Source organism: Ursus maritimus, unplaced genomic scaffold, assembly GCF_017311325.1.
Source record: "Ursus maritimus isolate PB19 unplaced genomic scaffold, ASM1731132v1 scaffold_25, whole genome shotgun sequence".
Classification (NCBI taxonomy): Eukaryota; Metazoa; Chordata; class Mammalia; order Carnivora; family Ursidae; genus Ursus; species Ursus maritimus.
In genome coordinates, this window is record NW_024425008.1 from 15,991,610 (window position 1) to 16,003,639 (window position 12,030).

The window sequence follows — 12,030 nt, forward strand, 5'->3', positions numbered from 1 at the left end:
AGGCAACCGAGATATCCATTATATTTTTCTCATTATTAAAGATCACATAAAGAGGTTGCAAGATACTTTCTTAATCTCTGAATATGATTGTTTTCTAATTTTTCAACATTTTTATATTTGGGACAATATGATTAATTTCACCTGGAAAAAAAATGTCCTTTTTCTAGTGTTTTAGTCCTCGTTCAAAGTATAACCTAAGGGTGTTTTTTTTTTTTTTTTGTCCATGTAATCTGTATATAATATCAGTGAAGAACTAAATAAAAGTAGACAATAGTCATCTTCTTTTTGTCCCTGCTATTCCAGGAAATGATTGGGCCACCAACATTGTTCGGAAAGCAAGGTTACCAGGCGTATAACAGAGGAAAACTTTCATTTCTTGGGGGCATTGATTGACCAGAAATTCAGACTTTCCTCTAACTTGATTTATTTCTAACAGAAAATAAATATTTTTTCACAATCTGTGGAGAATATTTTGAGAAGATAATCCCACCAGAAACTCCTAAACCAGGGAGTTAACAGTGATTCTCACTGAGATTCTTTTCATTTTTCTTTGCTCACTTGTAAGAATTTCTTCTGTATATATGCCTCAGAGTAGAATTGCCCTAACAATTTCATGCCTAGTTCACTCTCATCAAATTTCTCTTGCTCTGTACATATCAGCTAAATACCTTTGCTAAAAAGTTAAAAGCTATCAAATTAGGACTCCTTTGTTTCCCAACCATCAAGTTTACCAACCTTGTTTGTTTCTGAACTTGTAACATTCACTTCTCCCATTACCCTTAAGGAATTATCTCTCTCCCTTAAGACAACTCCTCTACCCTTTCTCTGGATTCCAGGTCCTTCCTATCTATCTATCTATCTATCTATCTATCTATCTATCTATCTATCCATCTATCATCTATCACTCGTGTTAAATATATTTCTATACATTTATCTTTGTTTAGTTAGAATACATGCTGTTGTCTCCAATAATAACCTGTATCATCACCATCATCTGTCATTTATCTATTTGTATATTTATTTTAAGGAATGTACTCCTCTTTAATCTTCGAACTCTTACCTTAGTGTTTTCTTTCTGCATTTAAATACATTGAAAAATTTTATTGCACAATTTCTTTATTCCTCTTGCTAGGTATCTACTTTCAGTTGTAATTAAGCTCAGGATTTTAGGATAGAAAACCTAAAAGAAAAGTGGTTTGCCAGAAATTTACTTCCGTCTTTTGAAATTAAATCTGAAAGCTGATAACCTGGGACTGGTACTGCAGCTTGGTGATTTGGTGACAAATTGGGTCCTTCCAACTTACTGCAATGACATCAACAGGGTGTAGCCCTCAGCAGCTTGGCCAAAAATAGCAGCTGAAGCTTCAGCCATTGTGTTTCATTCCAGGAGACAGGAAGGAAGACAGGACAAAGGAGGAGGACACCGATGGGTGTGTGGCAGCACTCTTTTAAGAAGATTTCCTGCCCATCCAATACAGCCTTTTATAACTCAAGTGCCAGATGTTAGTTACTAAGGTGAAGACGGGGGTGGAGAATGAATTCCAAGTAACCATGAGATTTAACAAATTTCAGGGGTTAATTTTGCAGGAAGAAGAGGAGCTATGAAGGTGGCACCTGGCATCCCCCCCCCCCCACTCTTCTAAACATTTTTTTTTTTTCCTTCCCAACTCTGGTCTCTTGTTTGGCATCCATCTCCACTCCTCCATTAAAACTTCTTGCAAAGGCTATTGGTAAACTCTCTATTACTATATGCCCCCTTTCTCTCCTCACCCAACTAGTGTTCTCAGTAGATATAAGATTGATAATTAACTCTTTCCTGAGGAGCTTCTTTTACGACTCATGGAACAAGATACTCCTCAGCTATGTATACATCTATTTTCTAACTCAGTCGCCTACTCAGGGTCTTCTTTCTCCATCCAAACTTTAAATATTGGAATTCCTCAGAGCCAAGCTCTGGGCACTCGCTTCACTCTACACCTCTCAAAGTCATCTCATTCAATTACACGGTAGTAAGCATCATCTGCAAAATCTTCAAATTTATATCCAGTAGCTTCCCTGACATTACGGCTCAACTCTCTCAGAGACACCTCAGACCACACCTCCTGAGAACATCCGCCCTTGACCACACTCGGCTCTACCTAAATTAGATTGTCCCATTATAATTTCCTATGGTCCTGTGCTCTTCCCTTAAATACATGTTTATGCATTTTTTAATTTGATATTTGTCTTCTTTCTCTCAACATTAAACTCAAAAGGCAGGGACAAGGCCTGGAGTATAGTGTTATTTAATAAGTATTTGTTGAATGATGAGATGATTTAACCAGTGACATAGAGCAAATGTCACGACGGGCATCTGCAGAAAGTGCACAGGGCACACATGTCAGAGGAACTATTTAAAGTTTAAGAACAGGAAATTATGCCATGGAGGAAGGAGTGAGAAGCGCAGAGGGACCGGAAAAGACCATTGTAAAAGAAAAAAAATAAATCACCTTCTCCAGAAAATGGAGTGAAATGTGCCCAGTAAAATAGTACAGGAAACCGAGACCATAAATAAGGGCTTTTATAAAGATGTGCAGGCTGGGCAGGAAAGTTCTCATACGCAGATGCTGTGTTAAAGCAGAGTGTGTGAACACCTCATGTGACTTGAAGGAGAGTAGAAGAGCTGACAAATCCGACAGTCGGACAGGAACAGGAGCACAATCACCCGCCCAGAGCACTCACACCACCTCGCTGTGAGAGGAGAGAATTGGGTGACGCACCCATAGAACATGACTGTGAGTCACCGCAGGGTTCACTTATAAACTGGAGTCCTGCTTTCTGCCTTGTATGATGTCCATGCTCCTGATAACCAGCTTCTTACTTCAAATCCCAATATAGTAATATTTGTGACCTCTTGCCTTTCTCTAGGCAGCTTTGCAAGTGCTTTATTCGTATCAGTTTATTGAATTTTCATAATAAATTCATGAGGAAAGTAGCATTTCTCCCTCCATTTTACAGATGAGGAACAGAGACGCAAGAACTTAAGTTATTTGCCTTTGGTCACACAGATAATGAAAGGAGAAACTCTATTTGAATACTTGCAGTAACTGGCCTCTTATTTTACTATGCCGACTTTTACTTAAAATATGTCAGGATTAGTAATATTAAAAACATATAGAAATATTGAAGGATACTGACAAATATTCCAGACAAGTAAAGAACTCATCTAACCACATGTTGTTCACTGGACAGCTATCAAAAGATGTGTAGTGAAATGCCATACCTTCTTATCTTCTAACTACTCAACACCTCTCTGTATAGTAGTAAATTTAATAAATAATCATTTAAATAAAGCTAAATATTTAAAAAGCATCCCAGTCAACCAAAAATCAACATCTTAAGTTAATTAGAATGCCAGAACTTTAAAATCTGCTTAGGGAAATAAAATGCAGATTTTTCCCAACATACAACGGGGTCATGCCTTGATAATCCCATCCTAAGTTTAAAATACAAGTAAAAATGCATTTCGTACACCTAACCTACTGAACATCATAGCTTAGCCTAGCCTACCTGAAGTTTTTTTTTTTATTTGTTTGTTTGTATTTTTAGATTTCATTTCTTTGTCAGAGAGAAAGAGAAAGAGAGCACAAGTAGGGGGAGTAGCAGGAGATGGAGAAGCAGGCTCCCCACTGAGCAAGGAGCCCCACAGGACAGGGGACTGGATGCCAAGACCCTGGGATCATGACCTGAGCCGAAGGCAGACGATTAACAGACTGAGCCACCCAGGCGTCCCCCTAGCCTACCTTTAAAGTGCTCAGAACACGTATCAGCTTAGTTTTACATCAGAGATAGATTCCGTTATGCAGAAAGAAGAAACAGTGGGGAGGAATACATGAATTATCACCATGCCTTTTTCCGTGAATTAAAACAATCCAAAAATAAAAAGAGGTTTGGTTATGAAGTTAAACATCATTTTAGCTATGTTGGCTGAAGAGGTGTATCTGATACAAATAAGAAAATGTAATACCTCTAGCAGTTATTACACTTTGCATTTAGATAACAGAAAGTAACAGGTTCCTTTTACTTTGTCTACAGGGTTTTTTTTAATTCTATATTATCAAAGATTTAATGAGTTTTAGTTTTTTCAAGTGATAATTAGACTGACCATATGCTAGGTCTATTTGCTTTTTTAGTTAACCTGCCTTCAGTGGAAGGGAATATCAGCATGAGTCAAAGACAACGGCCACAACGGGGCAGAGGACATTACCCACTGTCTTATCATGCTGAGAGAGTAGGTTTTCCTCTCCACCCTTTTTCTCCGCCATTTTACGGTATCTGTAAAGAGGAAATGTTGGCAATATAGGGTTTATGATCATTTGATTTTCAAATATTCAAAAGTTAACATTAATTTTTTTCATTGGCTATGAGATTTTCTTTCTTTTTCTTTTTTTTTTAACATGTGAGATTTTTCTCAATTCCTATGAATATCCTTGTGAAAAAATTGCAAAAATTAGGCAATTCTTGAAATTTGAATTGCATCTGTCTCCCCCATAGGATAATGGTTCATGAAGATATGAACCTGGTAGCCACTGTAGCCCCAGCATGTACTCAAAATATCAAAGGTTGTCAGTGGGTATTTACTGAACTTGAAATAAAACCAATTAAAACAAAGCAAGAAAGATCTTAAAACCCCTAACACTTTGCCCTTTTCAAAACTGAGGGCAACTTATATATTTTTTAAATGAAAGGAATTCAAATACAATTAAGATAAATTTAGTGGCATGAATGTCAAGATGGCATAAAAAATATCAAAATATAGATGCATCTTGAAAACTGCGGCTTAAATTTCTCATGTCATAAAGGAATCAGAAACCCAGCGACAAAAAAAAGACTTGTTGAGAAAACACACAAATATGTGTGCAGAGCAGAGATTACAAATCGGCATTCTTTTTGTATTCAACATGTCATCAAATATATGCAGTCCTTTGAGCTTCACATAAATTTAGCTTTATTCACAGCTATTGAGATGGGAGTCACATATTCTATCTGCTTCACCTGGGGATACTAGGTGAGAGGTTTATATTTTTCCTACATGCCTCTGACTTTGAGCTCCGCATATATTAAAATAATTCCCCTTACAGATCACCTCACCATCCTATGTGATTTGCCTGTGCAAATCCAGTTGGGGCAGCTATGAAAATTATTCTTTGTTTGATTTCTCCAATCCTTTCTCTTCTCCACCCACTCTCTTCTCTTATTCTTAATTTCTCTTTGTTTATTATGCAGAAGAGTTTATGTATCTATTTTTCTTCTACAGGTGAAACCTGCTACCCCCACTAGTCTCCATCTCCAAATATTTAGCTAGGTGTTCTGCAAAAGAGAAATCATTCTTTTTTTCTCTCTCTCTCTAAAAAGTAACTGTTATTCGAGCTCATAAAAGAATAGATTTTCACCTAAATTCCATTTCTTCAAATTGTGGCCAAAAATAGAGTTATCCTATAGACTTCACATCATTTTAAAAAGAAAATTTTCTGCCTTTATCAAGATAAGATGCAATCTAAAAAAGAAAGTTACAAAAATGAAAACCACTACTGTGACTATTGAAAAAAGTCTCTCTCCTTGTCAGAAATCTAATGGACTTGGCAATCACACATGGGTCTAACTTTATCCTTAAGGATGAGACTTGTAGCCCTTTATTAAGTTCCACATTGTTTCTGTATATGTACAATGGAATTTATGCTTTATTTTTGAAAATATAATTCATATGGTTATAAAATTCAAAAGATATACAAAGATATTAGTCAATATGAAAGCTCATGACACTTCTCCACCCAGAGTCACCAGCATATTGCACAACTCCAAGTGGCATATCACATAAAAGACCATGTGAGTGTGATCACTTAGAAGACAACTTCAGCCTCAAACTGGATGTGACTTCACGCCTGACTCCACTTCCAAGAGGAAACTGCTAATTTTATTTTATATATTTTTTTAAGATTTTATTTATTTATTTGACAGAGAGAGACAGCCAGTGAGAGAGGGAACACAAGCAGGGGGAGTGGGAGAGGAAGAAGCAGGCTCCCAGCGGAGGAGCCTGATGTGGGGCTCGATCCCAGAATGCTGGGATCACGCCCTGAGCCGAAGGCAGACGCTTAACGACTGCGCCACCCAGGCACCCCTGAAACTGCTAATTTTAAATCAACTTTAAAAGACATAATTTCTGCACAACAAACTAAGACCATTGAAAATGTACAATTTGATAATTTTGACGAATGCATAGAAACATGAAGTCATCATCCCATTCAAGATACAGAGCATTTTCTTTTCTCCAGAAATTTGGTCTGCTACTTTTCAGATTGTCCCTCTCATAACCATGAGCCCCAGTTCAACTACTAATCGGCTTTCTGTTACTTATGATTTTGCTCTTTCCAGAAATGTACATAGATGAACTCAGGATATGTTTATCTTTTGAATCTAGCCTTGTTCACTCACCATACATTTTTTAAAAGTATTTATTCATATTAGTGAATCCATCAGTAGTTTGCTCCTTTAGATAACTGGTGAGTATTCCACTGTATGCATATTTCCAAGTTTGTTTATCCATTCACCTGTTTATGGACGTGGTGTTGAAATTTCCTCTTGGGAGCTATTATAAATGAAGCTTCTATAAACATTCAAGTAGAAGTCTTTGTGTACACATATGTTTTCATTGCCCTTTGGTAAATAATTAGGAGTGAAATTGAGGAAAGATAAAGTACCATTTAACATTTCCACCAGAAACATATGAGGATTCCATTTGCTATCCCTAATACTGCCTTTAAAAAAATTATTTATGCCCTTGTAATGAGTTACTAATTGGTAACTAATTTTATTTCAATTTGCATTTCTCTAATGACTACAGATGTAATACGCATCTTTATATGTGTTTGGGGACCATTTATATATCTTCTTTTTGTGAAGTCCCTATTTAAACCTTTTTCTCATTTTTACTGGATTATTTTTCATTTTATTATTGAATTATATATATATTGATTTATACATTCTCTAAAAAGTTCCTTATCAGATGTATGTGTTGTATTTTTTCTCATTCTTTCGCTACTTTTTTTTTTCTTTAACATTATAATTCAAAGGGTAATTTTTTTTATTAAGTCCAATTTATTGATACTTTTGTCTCTATGGTAATTGCTTCTTTGTGTTTTATCTAAGGATACCTGAACCCTCTTAAGATTGTAAAGATTTTTCTCCTAAGTTCCCTCCTAAAATTGTATGCTTTTAACTCTTACATTTAGGTCTATGGATCAGTTAATTTTTGCGTATGATGTGAAGTAATGGTTGAGATTCATGGTTTCCCCATACAAACGTACAATTGTTCAACATGATTTGTTAAAGAGACATTTGTTTTTTCAACACATTGCCTTGGAACTTTGTCAGAAATCAAGTTACCATTAGTGTGTGAGCTTCATTTACATACTCCATTTTTTTTCTGTTTTAGTCTATTAAATTTTTAACATGCACTAATTAATTTTCGGATATTAAGCAAACTGGAATTCCTGAAATAAATCCCATTTAATCATAATGTGTAATTCCTTTTATTTAGTGTTGGATATGATTTCCTAAAGTTTTAGTAAGGATTTGTATATCTATGTCTATGAGAAATTTTGATATATAGTATGCTTTTCTTGTCTTAATCTAGTTTTGGTATCAGAAGAACACTGACCTCATAAAATAAGTTGGGAAGTATTCCCTTATTCTGAGTGATATTTTAGCCTTGGTATTATTTCTCCCATAAATATTTAAGGAATTTCACCCTTGAAAATATTTGGGTTTAGAATTCTTTCAACTATTATTTTTACTTTTAATTTATTTAATAGATACAAAGCTATGGTAGACAGAATAAGGACCTCTCAAAGATGTCTACATCTTAATTTCTTGAACATGTGAATATGTTACTTTACATGGCAAAGGAGAATTAAGATAGCAATTACTAATCAGCTGACTTTAAAATAGGGAGATTACCCTTATTATCTGCTTAGACTGAATGAAATCATCAGAGTCCTAAACATAGAAGAGGACGGTAGAAAAACCAATCTCAGAATGATACAATCTGGAACAAATTCCACTGTTCATTGCTGACTTAGAGGACAGATGAAGAGCATGAACCAAAGAATTCATGTGTCCTCTGGAAGATGAAAAAGACAAGGAAACTTCCTTAGAGACTCTTGAAGAACGGCAGCCCTATTGATACCTTTGTTTCAGTTCAATGAAACCCATTTTGGACTTCTGACTTCCAGAAGTACAAGATAATAAAGTTGTGATGTTTTAAGTTGCTAAGTTTGTGGTGAATTGTTATACCAGCAGTAGAAAACTAATATAAAAGTTCTTGATATTTATTTTCTCTTTCTTCTTATGTGAATTTTGGTTAAGTGTGTCTTTCCAGCAATTATTCCTTCTATGTTGTCAAATTCATTGTGTGAATCTATTTATAGTATTTATTTATTAATTTTAATGACTATGGTTACATAGTGGTATATCTTCTTTATTTCTAGTGTTGGTATTGTGTGTTCTCCCTCTTGAACAGTCTAGCTAGAATTTTATACATATATTTTTAAATTTTTCAAAGAACCGCCTTTATTTTTATTGATTTTTTTCCTACTACATGCTTTTCTTCCTGTTTCATTTATTGCAGCTCCTTATTAGTTACTTTCTTCCTTTCACCTGAGTTTAATTTGATCTTCTTTATTCTCACTTCCAAAATGAAAACTTGGATCTTCAACTTTAACAGTATTATTTTTCTGAATGTAAGAATTTGAAGTCATATATTTTCCTCTAAAGATCTGTTTTAGCTGCATTACACTAGTTTTAATGTATTGTGCTTTCATTATTATTCAGTTAAAAATTATTTGCTAATTGCCTACATGTTGTTTAGAAATGAGTTAACTAATGTCTACATATTTGGTTCTTCTCAGGATATTTTATGGTCTAATATAATTTTATTGTGATCAGAAAACATACTCTAACATTTCGAGCTTTTGAAATGAAATCTATTAACACTTGTTTTATAGCCCATCACATGGTCTCTCTTACTGAATTTCTATATGGGATTGAAAGAAATGTTCTTTCTGCAGTTATTGAGTATGGTTTTCTACAAATGCAAATTAGGTTAAGGGAGTTGGTAGTGTCATTCATATCTTTTATATCCTTACTGATTATTTTTCTAGTTAATGTATTCATTACTAAATGAGGAGAATTAGTCTCCAACTATAATTGTGAATTTGTACACATTTTTATTTAGTTTTGACAATTTGGACTTTATTATTTTTGAGGCATTTTTATTAAGCTCATATATATTTATAATTGTTATGCTTTCAGGATATATTGATCCTTTTACTGTTATTAAGTATTCACTTTTTCTCCTGCAGTGCTTCTTGTCTCAACATTGATGTTTTGTGATATTAATATAGTTGTCCAGAGTTAAGATGGTGGAGTAGTAGGGGGACCCTGGGCTTGCCCCATCTCTTGAATGCACTTGATCAACATGACATCATTTTGAATAACTAGGAAATTGATCTGAAGATTAAAAAACATTCTGCACAATTGGAGGGAGAGAATGTGGAAGATGTGAGGTTTGGAGATATGAATTGAGGGAGAGAAAGCCATGGTATCATGGAGGGGAGGGAGACAGGAGGGAAGTCAGGGAGAGAGAAGAGAGCAGGACAGAGAGCAGCATGTATGGTTTTCACAAGGCACTGTGGTGTGGGGATCCCATGGGTGACACTGAGAGAGAACATTCCCCTTCCTGGAGTATATTTGGAAGAGGGTATATTGTCTCTCCAAGGACAAAAGACCTGTACAGGGTGCCACTGACCAGCCATTCAACAGCAGGGGACAGAGGCATGTGTGGAGGGCAGATAACCTGGTTGCAGCTTTTCCCCTGTGCTTCACCATAGGCTCCAGGCACCTGCATGGCCATGGGACTGCTTTTCTGGGACAGAATGGTGCTGGGCCAGGGGCGCCTGGGTGGCATAGCGGTTAAGCGTCTGCCTTCGGCTCAGGGCGTGATCCCGGCGTTATGGGATCGAGCCCCACATCAGGCTCCTCCGCTATGAGCCTGCTTCTTCCTCTCCCACTCCCCCTGCTTGTGTTCCCTCTCTCGCTGGCTGTCTCGCTCTCTATCGAATAAATAAATAAAATCTTTAAAAAAAAAAAAAAAAAAGAATGGTGCTGGGCCAGCACAGCAAGGCTCTCCTCCAGGGGAGTGGAGCAGGTCTGTGCCTTGCTGGGTCCTTTAAGATTTGGCGTTTTGAAGCCCAACTGCCAGCCAGAGATAAAACACAGGGGAACTATGGCACCAGGCATGCCAACAGCCCAGACACAAATAGGTTGAGGGCAGGAATCTGATGAAAGCTTGGGTCACAGGAAGGGAGATTGCTTGCTTTTCTGTGAGGGCCTCCTGAACAGCAGCAGCAGTGGGTTCCCATCCTCAGGGACAAGAGAGCAGTGTGACACCATCTACCAGCCTGCTGCCTGCGTTGGACTTCAGAGAGAAACACAGTGTCTCCAGTGGAGGCTGAAGTCGCTTACGTCAAACCCCACCACCCTGCATCTGGCAGGGGTATTTGTGCTAGGGTGGTCTGACTGTGAGCCAGCCAGTGGGCCTCTTCCTCTGAAGACCAACACAGGCCCCCTGCATGTACCAAATCTACTGATCACAGAGTGCCCCAAAGTGTCAACTTCAGTTCTGTTGGAAACAGGACCAGTCTGCCTTTCTTTCTTTCTTTCTTTCTTTCTTTCTTTCTTTCTTTCTTTCTTTCTTTCTTTCTTTCTCCTTTGGAATCAAGCTCATAGTTTTTTGTTTGTTTGCTTTTTTTGTTCCTTTTCCTTTTCTCTTTTCTTGGATCAGTCTTTGTTTGCTTGTTTATTTTTTTGTTTGTTTTATCAGGCTTATCTTAAATCAAAGCACACCTAGTTAAGGGTCCAAACACTCCTCACTGCAAGCAAGGAGGAATTCTGAAGAGGACTGGCCTGTGGGAAAGAGCAGCCAAAAAAAAAAAAAAAAAAAAAGAAAGAACAGTAGAGTGCATACAGCATATACCAGCAACATTTCCTGAAGGACTAGGCTCTGGACAGTGTAGGACATCTTATAAATACATTATTACTCTCAGGAGCAGGAAACATAGCTTTCATAACATGCAAGAGACAGATACCTAGACATGATGACAAGATGGAGGAATCCTTCCTAAAAGAAAGATCAAGAAGGAATCAGCCAGGGATTTGCTCAAAACAAATATAAGCGATTTAAGTGAACAAGAACAGCAATCATAAGATAACTAGCCCATCTTGAAAAAAGCATAGAAGACCCCAAAGAAACCCCTGCTACAGAGATAAAAGACCTAAAAATGAACAAGGCCAAAATAAAAAATGCCCTAACTGAGATGCAAAACCCACTGGACGTTATCACAATGAGGATGGAAGAAGTAGAGGAATGAATAAGTGACACAGAAGATAAAATTAGAGAAAATAATGACGCTGAAAAGAAAAGGGAAAGAAAACCATTAGATCAGCGATTCCACAAAGTGTAATAATGTCTGCATCATAGGAATCGCAGAAGAAGAGCCGAGAAAAGGGGCAGATGATTTATTTGAACAAATTATAGCTGAGAACTTCCCTAATCTGGGGAAGGAAACAGGCATTCAAATCCAAGAGGCACAGAGAACTCCCTTCAAAATCAACAAAAACAGGTCAACACCAAGACATATCATAGTGAAACTTACAAATGCAGAGAATTCTGAAAATAAGTAGGGACAAAAGTTCCTTAACCTACAAGGATAGACACAAAGTTAGCAGCAGTCCTATCCACAGAAACTTCATTGGCCAGAAGAGAGTGGTATGATATATTCAACATGCTAAATGGGAAAAATATGCAACCATGAAAACTATACCCAACAAGGCTGTCATTCAGAATAGAAGGAGAGATAAAGCATTTCCAAGACAAGAAAAAACTGAAGGAGTTCATGAACACTAAAACCAGTCCTACAAGAAATATTAGAGGGG